Source organism: Emydura macquarii, unplaced genomic scaffold (genome assembly GCF_026122565.2).
Source record: "Emydura macquarii macquarii isolate MOO-44397 ecotype Brisbane River unplaced genomic scaffold, CSIRO-AGI_Emac_v2 contig_3128, whole genome shotgun sequence".
Lineage (NCBI taxonomy): Eukaryota > Metazoa > Chordata > Testudines > Chelidae > Emydura > Emydura macquarii.
In genome coordinates this window covers 6,446,859-6,463,209 of record NW_027133265.1, presented here as the reverse complement: position 1 = coordinate 6,463,209, position 16,351 = coordinate 6,446,859, and positions in this window count along the sequence as shown.

Genomic DNA, 16,351 nt, shown 5'->3' with positions numbered 1-16,351 from the left:
CAAGTGCTTATAATTGGTTTAAATTCTCAAGCACATAGGATAAAATACAGGGATTATTTCTTATAGTAATTTATTTTGTTGTGTATTCTATCAGAACTCTGCAGATAAGTCGATTAGGGCAGAAATCTCACTGCTGAACAAGTCTCTAGCATTAATTCTATGGAGAGTGACAGGCCTTGAAGTGAGCCAGTGTCAACACAGCAAAGCATATTGTGACCCGAGTGAGAAGAACAGCAATCATCTGCATTCTGGACAGTACCATGAGAAATAGCAACTCCATCTACCTGATTTCTGGAGTGAGGACTGTGGCATGCTTTAATAAAATGCTTTGCCTTTTCATCCTGGAGATCTTTTACAGGGTATCCTGTATAGAAGGCCATGCACAGAATAGATTTCTTTTAATTTAAAAGAGTATGTGAGGACATAGAATGTATTGGATATATGAATATTACTCTGTTTATAATGTCTGCCACACCTCTGCTTGATTGTTGATGACATTGCTCATTAATGTAATGTTTGGAACTAGTTTGATTACTCTGAGCGGTTGAGCCTCTGTCATAGAGCAGTTTGGTTAGCAATAGTACAGGATCACTTGATGATTTACCTGTTTCTAGTCATTCCCTCAGAAGCACCTGGCATTGGCCACTGTCAGAAGACAGGATACTGGGCTAGATGGACCCAGTATGGCCATTCTTATGTACAGCTTTCTGTAAAATGAGTTCAGGTTTAAGCAGTAATGGTTCACATATGGATAATCTGGCTGCTAGCTGGTCTTGAATCATCCTGTCAGACATAGTCCCATATTGGTTCATAATAGCTCCCCTAGAGCAGAGCTGCCTTTTGTCCCTTTTGTTTACAAAATGATCATCTTGCTCTTTTTTCCACTCTGCCTTCACCTTATTATTTCTTTCTGGTTTCATTAAAACAGAAGCTTTAATTTAATTTTTTTTTCTTATTGTCCTGTGTTCCTTTCTCTTCAACCATTATTAAAAACCATGCAAAGGCAGGGCTTGCTGGGGACAAGACCTGTGACATCTGTGGCAATAAATAAATAAACTAGTGAATTGAAACAAACCTTCAGGCATCTCTAACAACAAGGTCCAACTTTGTCAGAAAATGGTGCTGCTTTCCTCTTCCTTCAGACTTATCTGACCTCCTAGACCGAGGTCTAATGAAAATCCAAACCTGATGCCTGACAACTCCTCTGAGACTGGTGGTCTCCAATTCCACCCCTTTCTGGTTCTCCTAAGTTGTCTTGCTGGAGGCCTCCATAGCTGGTGGGTTAACAGGGTGCACTAGGGCAACCTGGATGTTGGTGTTGCTCAGATAGAGTTGAATACAAGCTGCAACATCTTCAATGAACTTTATTTAAATAAACGTCAGATTCATGAAGGCCAAAACCAGCCCTGGTGTTTATTAGATATTGTATTCAACTCTATCCTAGACACCTAGAAGCCGCAAAGTTACTTCATTATAAACCCCACCCTTCACATTAACTGTCCATGGATTTGAGGGCCTATAACATATCAATGCATAGTAGGGCCTGGGCAGAACGTAATTCAGGACTCCTAGTGGTTTTTTTTTTTTTTTTTTCCCCTTTTCTTCGTGTTCTTAGAGCATAGACTTTTGCAAGTTCCTTCTTTCCGCCCCTGACCATTACTGGAATTAGCCTTGCTCTCAGCAAGTTCTATTCCCCTTCTTTGAACTGTTGTTATTCTAAGTAGTTTAGTTAGTTTTAAGTAGTTGTTAAGTGAGTGTTAAGTGTAGTTAGATAAGCAAGTCCCTGAGGGCACTTAGAGCTGCCCAGCTATGCCCGGTGTGTGCCTCCTGCGGGAAGGCCTTCCCGCTCAGCAACCCCCACGATCGGTGCTTTAAGTGCTTGGGGGAAGCGCACAGAAAAGAAAAATGCAAGATCTGCAGGGCTTTTAACCAAGGACTCAGAAGGACTGAGAAATCCGGTTAAAATCCCTGTTCATGGAGGCAGTGTGCCACCCAGCGTCCGAGCTGGCCCGCTCCACCTCGGCACCAAGCATGACCTCAGTGCAGAGTGCACCACCGGCACTGACCTCAACTCGGCACTGAGCAACATTACCGGTGGCAAAGAGGAAGAAGCAGCAAGTAGAGTGCGGACACTACCCTGTGCCTCAGTATGGGCAGGATCGAGTGTGGAGATGCACTGAACCCGGCTCGGCGAGTCTTCTCTGGTGCCTGCATCTCTGAGCAGGGAGCCTCCCCCGACTCCTGGGAGTCGGAGAGTTCCCCTGCCAACACCATCGACACTGGAGGCTTTTCAGGCGGCAAAAGCCTTGATGGCCTTGCCTATGCCACCTCCGCTCCCCCCTCTGCCGAGAGAGAAGGGGTCGGTGTCCTGGGGCAAAACCGTGTTTGATCCTCCTGAAGGGCAGTGGAGATCCCCAGTATGGGGAGGAAGATCTCCCGCTGGACAGCCTCCAGGGTTAGAGCAGGGATTCTCCCCCAGCAGTCGCTCCAGGTCGGCATTGTTGAGCTGGCCTGCTTCGACTTGGGACATGGAGTCCCCCTCTCGGTGTCAACGTCGATCCCCGGCACCGGAGACCGCGCATGCCAGGAGGCAGCACTGGTTGAGGTCTTCCAGGCAGCACTCAGACAGCTCCCACTCCAGATCCCTGGCACCGAGGAATTTGCCTGCACCAAGGTGGCGCAGAACCAAGTCACCATCCGAGGACCCAGCACCGCACAGTCCACGACATGGAACCCGGTCGCCAGAGTCAGGCTCGGCACTGGGGAGTCCAGAACGGTGCTGGTCTCGGTCACTGAAAGGCAAGCAGCACCACAAGTTATTGGTCCTGAGACAATGGTCTGGTACCTCCAGTTCTTCGGAGCGCACCTCCGTCCGTCGGCACCGCTCACGGCAATGGAGATAGTCCTCATCGTCCTCCAGGTCGGAGGCATCAAGAGGGTGGTCCCCGGCATGGAAGGGCACCGAGGACGTGCACGGCACCACTGGTCCAGTGGTTCGGGGTCTCCCGGGGGGACAGTTGTCAGGAGAGCTGACACCCCCACAAAGCACCACAGCCTGTGGTGCAGTCAGCCGCAGGTTGGCCCCAGGGTCAATGACCACAACAATGGCCTTATTGGGCCACATGGGGTATCCAGATGGAGCCGGGGCCCCAATCCATCCTGTCATCAGGGGTGCAGTCTGTGCCTCCGGCACAGGAGAAGGCCCATAGACACCACTCCTCGGACGGGTGCAACTCTTCGTCAGGAGGGGGAGCACCCGCAGGATGTTCCTCGGCAGTCCTCTTCCTCCTTACCGGACGAGGCAGTCTCCTGGGACCACGTGGCGCCACTAGAGGATTTCAGGGTGCACCAGGAGCTGCTCAAGAGGGTGGCCTCCAACTTGGGACTGGAGGTGAAGAAGTTAAAAGAGGCCGATGATAGCCTCTTTAATGTGCTGGTGGCGGCTGCCGCAGCGAGAGGGGCCCTACCAGTCCATGAAAGGGTCCTCCAAAATCATAAAGGCTCTGTGGCAAGCCCCTTCCTCGGTCGCCCCTACTTCAAAGGTGGCCAAGAAAAAGTATTATGTCCTGGCTGAAGGGTTTGAGTATCTTTTCACTCACCCTGCCCTGGGAATCTTGGTGGTAGATGTGGCCACCCAGAGGGACAGGCAAGGTCAGCCAGGGTCCACTCCCAAGAACAAAGATAACAAAAAAACTGGATTTGTTTGGGAGAAAGGTTTATTCCATGGCAAGCCTGCAGTTCAGGATTGCCAACCATCAGGCCCTCCTGGGCAGATATAATTTTAACTTGTGGGACTCCCTCAGGTGATTCGCTGAGGCCCTGCCCCAGGACCAGGCTGCAGACTTTACCACCATCGTGGAGGAAGGAACCATGGTGGCTAGGGCAGCGCTCCAGACGTCCAGTGACACTGCTGACTCGGCAGGTAGGGCCATAACCTCTGTCATTTCTATGAGAAGGTGCTTGTGGCTGCAATCCTCGGGCCTGACCCAGGAGGTGCAGCAATCGATCCAGGACCTCCCCTTTGTTGGGTTGGCCCTATTCTCCAACCAGACCGATGCAAAGCTGCACAGTCTGAAGGACTCCAGGGCCACGCTTCGCTCCCCGGGCCTGTACATGCCCCAGGCTTCCAGGCGTCAGTCACAGCCCCAGGATCAGCAGCAGCCAAGGCCTCCACCTAGGCCCTTTCAACCTTATAGAAATAGGGACGGGAATAGGGGGTTTAGAAGGAGAAATCAGCCCACCATCTCATCCTCAGCCCCCCAGCAGGGGCCCCCCAGGGGGTCGGGCAACCGGAGAAGACAGTTTTGATGGTGCGCCCAAGGGTGATGCCCCGACTGCTCTCCTGGATCTACCCTGCCCCTTGCTAAACAGGTTAAAGCCCTTCTATCCTGAATGGGCAAAGATCACATCAGACTGCTGGGTCCTTGGGATAGTCTCAGAGGGCTATGCCCTACAGTTTACATCTACCCCCCCCCCACAACAACCCCCTCCTCTGTCCTCTTCAGGGACCCCTCTCACGAGCAACTCCTCTTGCAGGAAGTGGACACCCTCCTCAACATTCCTCAAGACAGAAAGGGGAAGGGGTTCTATTCGAGGTACTTCCTCATCCCCAAGGCGAAGGCGGGACTGAGACCCATATTAGATCTGTGTCGTCTAAACAAATTTGTCAAACAACTCAGGTTTCACATGGTTTCCCTAGCCTCCATAATCCCTTCCCTGGATCCAGGAGACTGGTATGCCGCCCTCAACCTCAAGGTCGCATGCTTTCATGTGTCTATCCTCCCCAGCCACAGGCGTTTCCTCCATTTCACGGTGGCTGGCTCCCACTACCAATTTATAGCCCTACCCTTTGGCCTATCTTTGGCTCCAAGGGTGTTCACCAAATGCATGGTGGTAGTGGCTGCCCACCTGAGACAAAAGGGTCTGGTGCTGGCCTCGCTGAAGGTTCACCTGGTGGCCATTTTGGCCTTCCATCAGCCGCTAGAGGGGAGATCCCTGTTCTCCCATCCCATGTCGGTCAGGTTCCTCAAGGGGGTGGAGAGGCTTTATCCACAGGTCCGTGACCCAGTGCCTCCCTGAGATCTCAACTTACTCCTCTCGAGACTCACAAGGCCTCCTTTGAACCCATGGCTTCATGTCCTCTGCTCATGCTTTCATGGAAGGTGGCTTTCCTGGTGGCCATTACCTCAGCCAGGAGAGTATCCAAGATTAGAGCCTCGACCTCAGAGCCCCCTTATACAGTATTTTATAAGGATAAGGTGCAGTTGAGGCCGCACCCAGCCTTCCTGAACAAGGTGGTTTCCCAATTTCATTGTAACCAAGATATTTTTTTCCCTGTGTTTTTTCCCAAACTGCACAGTTCGGAGGAGGAGAGGAGATGGCATTTGCTGGACATGAGACGAGCCCTGGCCTTCTACATCGAGCGTACAAAGCCGTTCTGGAAATCGATGCAGCTCTTCGTCGCAGTGGCTGACCGGATGAAAGGCTCACCTGTCTCCGCCCAACACATCTCCTTGTGGATTACATCATGCATCAGGTTCTGCTACGAGCAGGCAAGGTGCCGCTTCCGGGAACCATCACAGCACACTCAACCAGAGCTCAAGCCTCGTCTACAGCCTTCCTGGAGAGGGTGCCCTGCAGTACATCTGCAAAGCTGCCACCTAGTCGTCGGTGCATACCTTCATGTCCCACTACCCCATCGTCCAGCAGGCGAGAGAGGACGTGGGATTTGGCAGAGTGATGCTGAGGGCAGCTCACTGGTAACTCTGACCCACCTCCAAGGTATTGCTTGTTAGTCACCTATAGTGGAATGGACATGAGCAATCACTTGAAGAAGAAAATAAGGTTACTTACCAGTAACTGATGTTCTTCGAGATGTGTTGCTCATGTCCATTCCACAACACCCCCCCCCCGCCCACTCCCCAGTGCTGGAGTTGGCAGAAAGAAGGGATTGAGGGGGCACTGTTCCTCATCTACCGTGGCATATGCACAGGACTCCAGGGGGCACCAGAGCTGGTCCTACGGGGTCTGCTAAGGGGAAAAAAGCTCCGGGAACCATGCACGGAGGTGTGCACTCACATATAGTGGAATGGACATGAGCAACACATCTCGAAGAACATCAGTTACTGGTAAGTAACCTTGTTTTTTCCTCTCGGGGAAAGACATTCCTGATGTTGATTGTTTGTTTTTGTGGGAGTCTGAGGAGGAAACCTGCCTTTCACTTTTGATAAAGCAATGAAATACGCAAGATGCACCTGCCAAATATTCTGTGTTTCCCTGAAGGCACAAACACTTGATTTTCCTCAGTTATATACATCCCTATTTTAAAGCAGTTTTTTATTCCATTTTGTGCATACACTACTTTGTCAGGATAGGCATTCGCAGGAGCGGTGATGCTGTTTGTGTCTTTTTAGAGTATTAAAGTGTATGTTGCTCCCCAGCCTCCTGACTCATTCTGCTCTGCAGTGACAGGATGGCTAAGGGGCCGGTTGCTTGGCACCAAACATGCTGTTTTTCCTCACAACAATGCATTTCACACTTATAGGATAGAATTTTGCCTAAATCACATAGACACAATGTTAACTTTTCAGTTAGAAATTCAACTGTGCAACTTTCTGAACTAACAAGTAAAATATTCTGAAAAAAAAAGTTGCTTTTTGTTATCTAGGGAAGACTACATGAAATAGGCCAAGAAATTTCTATCACGATACACCTCATAGGCCCAGACTTGCCACAAATGTTTGGGTTTTTTTGTTCGTATCAAGGGTTATAGGCTAACAACATTAATGAATAGACAAGTAACAAGTATTACAAAAAAGATTATCCTGGAAAGATTAGAATCAAGGATGGAAAACTTTGAGGGCCACCAAGAAAACCAGCCAAGGGTAGTTTATTATTTACGACTGTGCCTTTTCGTTGTCATGTAATATTATTAGGTTATTTCTAAATATCTTTCTGACAGACCTGTTCTCTAGCACTGAGCACAACTTGTGGTGTCAGAATGTTATATTGTCCCTCACTTTAAATCTTGTTTTGAAACATTCCTTTTCCTTTAGTTTGTTTAAATCTCTGAATGTCATTGGTTTTACAGTGTATGAAAGACACATATATATTGGCTTGTATTATACTGCAGTTACTCCTTACATATGTTCCTAGGCACAGTATAAACCTGACTTTGACACCTCCCTTTAACTTCATCAAAATAAGAAATAAATTTTATCTAAATCATTGTGAGATTGGAAAAAAATATTTCTGGAATGTCTGAAATCATAGATTCATAGAATTGTAGGACTGGAAGGGACCTAGAGAGGTCTTCTAGTTCAGTCTCTTGCTCTCAAGGCAGGAAAACAGATACTGTAGGTGAAACTTGAATCACAACCCCAGCATCACTCCACACCACTGTATAAGTACTGTGCACTAACCAGTTGTGCTATTGGAGCACACATTATAACTAAGCATCATAAATAAATCAGAAAAGTCAATTCTGAGTTACATGTATCGAATTTAACAACAGCAAAGTGAGTTTATTGTCTTTTATGATTCCAAAATTATTCTTCCCATTTTTTTGGTCACTAATACATCAAAGGCAATTAAATCTAGAAAGTTCAAAATACCCTAATCAGTTAGGTCTCAGTGAGAGCTCATATAAACAGAAATATAAGGGCTGGATGGGACCTCAAGAGGTCGTCTAGGCTGTCTTTGGCACTGAGACAGGACCAAGTAAACCTATGCCCTCCCTGACAAGTATTTGTCTAAACTGGTCTTAAAACCCTCCAATGATGGGGATTCCACAACCTCCTTTGATAACCTATTTGAGAATTTAACTGTCATAGAAAATGTTTCCTAATAGCTAATCTAAATTTCTCTTGCTGCATATTAAGCTGACTTCTTGTCCCAACTTCAGTGGATATTCTCTTTAGCCTGTAACGTATTTGAAGACCATTATCAGGTCCCTGCTCAGTCATCTTTTCTGAAGACTAAACATGCCCAATTTTTTACGCTTTCTTTATAGGTCATGTTTTCTAAACCTTTTACAATTTTTGTCCTCTGGATTCTCTCAGTTTGTCAACATCTTTCCTAAAGTGTGGCATCTAAAACTAGGCACAGGACTCCAGCTGAGACCTCACCAGTGCTGAGTATAGTGGAACAATTCCCTCCTGTGTCTTTGTGATACTTCTGTTAATACACCCCAGAATGATATTTGCCTTTTTTTGCAACTGCATTGTTGGAGACCCAGTGTAATTTGAGTTGCCCTACCACTATCCTAAAGGCCTAGCACAGCTTCTGCAGCTTGCTTGGCTACTCTGACCCCTGTAGCATGACATCTTCTGGTTGGCAAAAATAAATAGGACTACTGAGTAACCTTGCAGATGTCTCCATTTCTGCATATCACGGCACATAACAAAACAAAGTACACAACAAGTATGCTTGCAGCTGCACATAGAAAACGGTAATGAGAACAGCAAGTTATCCTTGAACATCTGGGGGTACACTTTCTCACTGCCAAGGGGCATATTTTCACAGCGCCCCTCCTATCACCAGATGTTGTTGTGACCCCAATTATCATAGTAAAAGTAAAATGTAGTCAAAAATAAAAACCGAATGTAAGTAATTAGCATATATAATAATAAGTAAAAAAAAAAATTAAATAAAAGCTGTATATAAAAAAATATAAAAAATCACCACTTAGACAAAGGGGAGCACTCCATCAACACCCGATTCCGTGGGACGTGCTGCCAGTCAGACCAAAGGATCCACTGACTCCCTGGTGGGGCCCCTGAAGAAAGCTGTTCCTGTATTCAGCCTGCTGAGTGATTGCTTAGCTCTCCAGGCTTAGTAAGTATAATATATTGTAGCTAATTTTAGGCTTTATACTTAACTAGTATATTTATAAAAAACCTTGCACATTAAACCTTCTTAATCTGCAAATCGGGCGTACCGTGTTTCACTGGTATTCACACTGATCACTAAGCATCCGGTATCAACAGCATCACATTGTTGGCTCATATTCCATTTGTGATCCGCTATAAGCCCAGATCCTCTTCTGCGCTACTACTGCTTAGCCAGTTATTCACCAGTTTGTAGTTTGCATTTGATTTTTCCTTCCTAAGTGTAGTTCTTTGCACTTGTTTTTATTAAATTTCATCTTATTGATTTCAGACCAACTTTCCAATTATCAAGGTCATTTTGAATTCTAATCTTCTCCGCCAAAGTTCTTGCATCCCCTCCCAGCCCAGTGTCATCTGCAACTTTAATAAGCATACTCACCAATGCACTAGTCAAGTCATTAATGAAAATATTGAATAGTACCTCACCCAGGACAGACCACTGAGGAACTGCACTATATACAACCATCCAGTTGTGCAACCACCTTTATATTACTTCATCTAGACCACATTTCCCTGGTTTGCTTATGAAACTGTCATGTGGAACTGTGTCAAAAGCCTTACAAAAATCAAGATATATCACATATACTGCTTCCCACCCCTCCAGTAGGCCAGTAATTCTGTCAAAGAAGGAATCTAGGACCCTGTCTACACTTACCTCTGGGATTCAGCAGCAGTCGACGGGAGTTATGCAAGCTACGTAAAAAACTTGTGTAACTCCCGTCGACTTCTGGGCTCCTCTTCTGCGCGCCGTCTTCACTGCACTGCGCCTTCCTGTCAACGCCGCGCTACGCCACTTGTGAAGATGGTCTTAGTATGTTGATTTCTGGATCGACTGAGCGGGTCTTCTCTGACTGCTCAGTCGATCCACAGCAATCGATCTGACGGCGGCGACTTTGCCGCTGTTAGTGTAGCCATAGCCTAGGTTGGTTTGGCATGATTTTTTTCTTGATAAATACATGTTAGCTGTTACCTATCGGCATAGCTGCTTACAGGTGTTCCAGAATATTTCCTGGTACAGATCAGGCAACTTAACTTAAATAATTCCCTGAGTCCTCTTTTTCCCTTTTTTTAAAGATAAATTCTATTTAACCGTCACCAATCCTTTGGGTCTTCCCCTATCTTCCATGAGTTATTAAAGATAATCGCTAATGATTCTGAGATTGCTTCAGCTAGTTCCTTAAGTACCGTAGGGTGAATTTCATCAGGACTTGCTGACCTGAATACATCTAACTTATCTAAATTTTGTAATGTGTTCTTTCCCTATTCTGGCTTGTTTTTTCCCCCCATGTTAATATTAACAGTGTTAAGTATTTATTTGGTCACAATTAACCTTTTTTAGTGATGACTGAAGCAACACTGGCATTAAACACCTTAGCTTTCTCGTTGTTATCCATTATTAGCTCTCCTGTTAAATAGTCTTCATCTTTCTCATGCTCCTAATATATTTATATAACCTTTTATTGTTTTTATTTATGTCCCTTGCTAGTATAACTCATTTTGTGCCTTAGCCTTTCTGATATTGTCCCTACATGCTGGTGCAATTCTTTTGTACTCATTCTTAGATATTTGTCTAGGCTTTCAAGTTCTGTAGGATTCCTTTTTGATTTCCAGGTCATTAAAGTATTCCTGGTACAGCTATATTACCCTGTTGCTATTCTTCTTATCTTTCCTTTGCATTAAGATAATCTGATGATGGTTGTGCCTTTAATATTGTTCTTTTGGGAAACTGCCAGTTCTCCTGAACTCCTTTCCCCCATAACTTTTCTTCCCATGGGACCTTACTGACTAGTTCTCTGAGTCTGTTAAAGTCTGCTTTTTTTGAAGTCCATTTATCTTATTCTGCTGGTTTCATTTTTTTCTTTCCTTAGAATCATTGTCATCATTTCATGATCACTTTCTCCCATGTTGCCTTCCACCTTCGAATTCTCAGCCAATTCCTCCCTGTTAGTCAGATTCAAGTCTAAAATGGCTGCCCCCCATTACTTCCTCCACCTTCTGGAAGAAGTTGTTCTCAATATATTACAAGAACTTACTAGATATTTTGTGTGTTACATATTACTTTTCCAACAGATGGATGGGTAGTTAAAGTTCTGCATTACTGTTTTGGAATATGTTTTAGAAATGCTTCATCCACCTCCACTTCCTGACACTGGTGGTCTATAGTTAGTTAAGATTTTGTCACAGTTATTTTTAGTAAGAGTCATGGAGTGGTCACGGGCAGTAAACAAAAATTCACGGAATTGTGACCTGTCCTTTACTTTTACTAAAAATAACTATGACAAAATAAGGCTGATGAGGGGATGAGAAACCAAGCCCTGCTGTGGGAGAGGAGTAGAAGACTGTTGGGTCCAGCACCTGCTGTCCTGGAGGCTCAGAGCTCCAGGGGCTCCCACCCCCTGGGATCTGCAGGGACCAGCTGAGCTCTAGGCTCTCCCTGCTGACCACGGAGGGCAAGGAGCTGTGGTGTCTCGGAGCTCAAGGGTCTCCCGCCACCTGCAGGGGCTTGGAGCCCTGAGGTCCCTCCACTACCCGTGGCAGCTAAGAGCTCCCTCTGCCGGCAGTAGCAGGGAGCTGCTGGGGTCCTCCCAACATTCGCTGCAGTGCAGAGCTCCCTCCACCTCCCACAGAGGCTGGGAGCTGCATGGTCTCCACTTGGAGCTGCTGGAGTCTCCCCACCACCCACAGTGGCTCAGAGCTTCTGGGGGGCCCTGGCAGCTGGGAGCTGTGGAGGCCGCCTCGGTGACTTTCAGCTCCAGAGCTGGAGGCTGTGAGCTATGGGGGCCCCTGTCACCTGCAGTGGTTTGGAGCTGCAGGGGTCCCCCTGTGGCCCTGGGCCACCCAGAGTTGTGGGGGTCCCCACACGGCCCGGGGCGATTTGGAGCTGCAGTGAGGCCCTCCACCTTTTACAGAGGCTGAGAGCAGCAGGGTCTGCAGCCCAGGGGACCCGCTGCTGGGAGGTCCAGGGCCCCTGCCAGCTGACAGCACCAGTCCTGCCCCTGGCTGAAGAGGAAAATGTCATGGAGGTTGCCAGAAGTCACGGAATCCATGACCTCCGTGCATTGGCAGCTCGTGAACTGCCTGTTCGGGGAGGTAGGCCCCAGCCCTGCCCCTTCCGCCCGAAGCTCCATCCCCCTCTCCCATCACAGCCCTGCCCCTGGGGGCCCGAGCACCAGCCAGATCCACTGAGTGGCCCCAGTGCCGAAGCGCTCCACTGCTGAAGCACCCCAGTACCAGTGGCAGGTGGTCCAAGTGCCCCCGGAGCCTGCATCCCAGTGATGCCCCACCTCAACCCACCCCGGCCCCAGTCTGACTGGTCTTCTCCAGCCTCCAGAATGCTGGTGGTGCCCCACCCCCAGGCTGGCTGGTGGCTGGCATGCCCCCAGAGTGTCACTGGCTCAAGTGCCCCCAGGTCCCGGAGCACTCGCGGCCCAGGCCCAGCCCCTGGAGTGCACTGGCCCACCCCATCCCTAGGCTAGCCCTGGCTGGTGGGCCCCATCCCTGGAGCACCACTGGCCCGAGTACCCCCAGAATGCTGCAGGCCCACGCCATATCCCAGCGCTGGCCCGCCCTCCCATCCCCCAGGCTGGCCTGTGGCTGGCTGGCCCACTGACCCACCCCAGCCCTGGGCTGGCTGGTCCACCCCAGTCCTTGGAGTGCTATAGGCCCACGTCGTGCTATAGCATCAGCCTGGCCAGCCAGCCCCATTGCTGGAGTGGCTGTCGGCCTGGCCATGCCGCTTCAGCAGAGAAGCCAGGCTGGCTAAGCCTGCCTGCTGCTACCACCAAGCCCATGCGACATAGCAGGAGTGGGCAGAGTCTGGGGGGCCAGCCTGGCTGTCAGGTAAGGCTAAGCCTTCCCAAGATTTACGCACCAGGCGCCCATGCCTCTGTGACATAATCTTATCCTTACCTACAATACCCAATCCTAACGTTACCCCATTATTTTCCCCTTTTATCTTCACCCAGAGACTTTCAATTGATTTGCACCACAACAAGAATGTGAGAGGCAAAGAATCACATTTTTGAATATGGAGTAACATTTTCAAGTTGTTCAGAGTCATACTCCTTAATGGAAAAAATCTTCTATGTTGATTTATAGATTATATGAAAACCTCTGCAAATGATAGAGGTCCCCAAATCTCATCCCAAAATAAACAGTAAGAACACAATCCTCTGAGGTGTTGGTACCTGCTAAAATGTGCTGTGTGCTCTCAACTCCAGGTGAATTAAGTGGGTGGATGAGGAGCCAGGAAGCAGACCCTTCACATATGCAGTCACCCCAGGAAAAGGACGGAGGTGACAGAACGTTCAGATCCTTCCCTCGCATGCAGAAGAGATGGCAATACACATTACTGTGACTCATTGAGCAGGCTTTCCAGAGGACACCAGTGTCTTTTCTATTAATTTTAGAAAATGGTGTTGTGCAATTGTGAAGGAAAAAATTAGAAGAGGAAGTGAATTAAGGCTGATGGACCATGCACAGAGGGAATGCACCTGTTGTTCTGGCAGCATATATGACCTCTGTCTTTGCCCAGAAACTGTCTTTGAAAAGGAGCTAGTAGGAGTAGAACGAATTGGCATGACAAATCTGTAGCTAAACAAGTTAGAAGTTCTTAGGCCAAATATATGGTTTTATAATCTATGAATCAATAAACGACCATTGTGCTCATCTAGTCTGATTTCCTGTATTACATAAACTGTTGGACTTCCTTATTAACTGTGACAGAGAGGCAGGGTTAGTGCAGAAAGGATATGCTGGTCACAATAAGTGACATTTTAAAATTCTAAACATAAGAATCTTTTCCTTCCACCCCGCATTTAGGTTTGATGTCACTCATCCACACCCAACTTCCCACTCCCCTCATCCATATTTCAGTTTCTTTCTTACAAAACTACTGACATTCATAATGATGATTATGCTTTTAAACAGACAGGCCCAAGTTGGGGTGGACTCTGGGGCATAGCACCACCCAGGGTTTCTGGGAAGCACGGCCATGAGTGAGGATGCTGCATGCACTCCATTTTTCTGCATGCCCTCTCTCCTTTGTGGATTAGCCAAGTGCCAGCCACCATGTGGCCAATAAAATGTTGGTAAAACATGGCTATCAGGATACTGAGCTGAAGTTGTTGTTCTATGGGGTTACAAAGTTGACAGTGTTTTAGGGCTTGATCCAAAGCCTGTTTAAGTCAATGGGAGGCTTTCCATTGACTTCAGTGGGTTTCAGGTCAAGACTGTAATGTCTTTAAAAACACACTTTTCAGCTTCAGTTGTTGTTTTGTGGTAGATCCCTTTGATCCTTAATTGACTGGACTGTAGCAAAGGGCCATTCAAAACCTTACTAATATTTTGCATCTTACAGTGATAGCATATTAAAATACAAGAGTACAGCCAAAGAGGATAGAAAGCAGAAAATCTCCCTGGAAGTTCCTTAGGGGTTATCCAACATTCATCAGATTTTAAAGGAAATTTCTGCTGATTGTCACTAAAATCCTCACAGATTTCTATTGTTCCTTTTAATCATGTTTGGTAGCAGTTCCATATGCTTACAAAGCACCTACACGTATAATCTTATGGGCATTAAGGGCTAATGAAAGGTAAGCCGTATGATAATGGGCAGAAATTGCCATTTCTTGCAAATCTTCCCCTTCTATTGGTACATTTTTATTTTCTTGTATAGTGATCAGATGCTGAAGACATGGACTAACCCTTGCTATTATCAGATCCATTTTCTCCCCTGTGGTGACATCTAAGGCCTGGTCTACAGTGGCATCGACAGGAGATATGCAAACCACGTACTTAAACTTGCGTATCTCCCATCAACTTACTAACTTTTATTTACGGCTGTGTCTTCACTGCGCTGCATCATCGACAGGAAACCCCTCCAGTCGACACAGTGTTACTCTTTCAGGGGGTGGTTTTACTGCAACGGCTGCTCTGTCCGTTGGCACCAAGGTTTTGTTTGAAAAACTAGGATGCTCTTAAAATGAGGCAACAGTAAAAACTATGTTGTTGCTTCCAAAAGAAACATGGTATCAGATAGCCTTCTATTAGTTCCATGTATGTAATGACTGCTGCTTTAAGACAAGCAGTGGATCAGAAAGCTCCACTTCCAGAAAGTTGATAATATTCTGCTTGCAAAAGCAAATCGTATAATCCTCATCCTAAATGAGATTTACACTACTGAGGCCCTAAACACCAACGCTGAAGTAAAATTATCAGGATTGCCACTGAGATGGAGAAATGAAATTTAGTTATAAAATGGTTGGTTTTCCTTGCCTAAACCTTTTTTTTTTTTTTTTTTTTGGGGGGGGGGGGGGGGGGGGGGGGCAAACTGTAATTTAATAACCACTACAATGGCATAACATTCACCTACTTGTGTAAAAAGGGATTATTTGTCTTAGTTTATCTTGCCACACAGATCACCTGGTCAGAATTGCTTGCAAAAAGTGGACAAACTAGTTTAAGGTGAGCTGTGCACCAATGGCTGTACACTTCTTTATTCACTCTCCTCTGTTTGTGCTATGGGCTGTCCTTAAAAAAAAAAAAAAAGGCTGTAAGGACACAACAGAATAACAAGGAAGTTTGCTTTCTCATGGGGTGGATTTAAATTAATAATCATAATAAAAGAAGTTGAATGCAGCACACCTACCCTTCTCAAATATAACCCTTTAAAATCTCACTGCCTTCCAAGGCCCAACCAATAAACAATATGAGAAAAAATATTACTCATATATATGAAAGCTGAAAGACCATATGCAGAACAAGTTTTACACACCTGATTAATTGCAAAATAGTCTGGCTGTTTCAGTCTACCATATACATTACATGGACTAGATTCAGATCTCAGTATAAACTTGTAGTGGTGCTAGGGAAGTTGGCATGAACTCAGTTATGTGTGAGATCAGAATCAGTTCCTACAGTATCACTGTCTCTGTCTTACTTCATTTGTATTTAGTTCTCTACAGTTCCAAGGCTCAAATCAAGAGGTTATAGGCACCTACATTCCCTAGTGAACCTAGCTGGAGCCACAGGTGCTCAGCATTTTATAGAATCAAGTCCTTTGAGTGGTTATGGGCACCTGACCACAACCAGGTGAGCTAGGCAAGTATTATCCCTATTACATATTAACCCACTACAGCTGGAGAAACTGGCACAGAAATGTGAAACTACTTGCCCAAGGTCACACAGCAAGTCAGTGGCAGACCTGAAATTAGAACTCAGAAATTTGGCTTCCAGTCTGTACTCCATATTCTGTTGAGATAATAGGTGAAGCATAATGTTGAGGGATGGTTGGGTATGAAAGGCTTAGGAGAGTACACAATTGCTGAGACAATTGGTGGTTTGGTAGAATTTAAGTTTTGGGCAACAGAATTACCAATTAATTTGTTTAAATACTTTTTCCCCAAAAATACTCTGCTGTCAAGTTATATAAGCAATTTAATATTTCTTGCAAAAACTCTGTA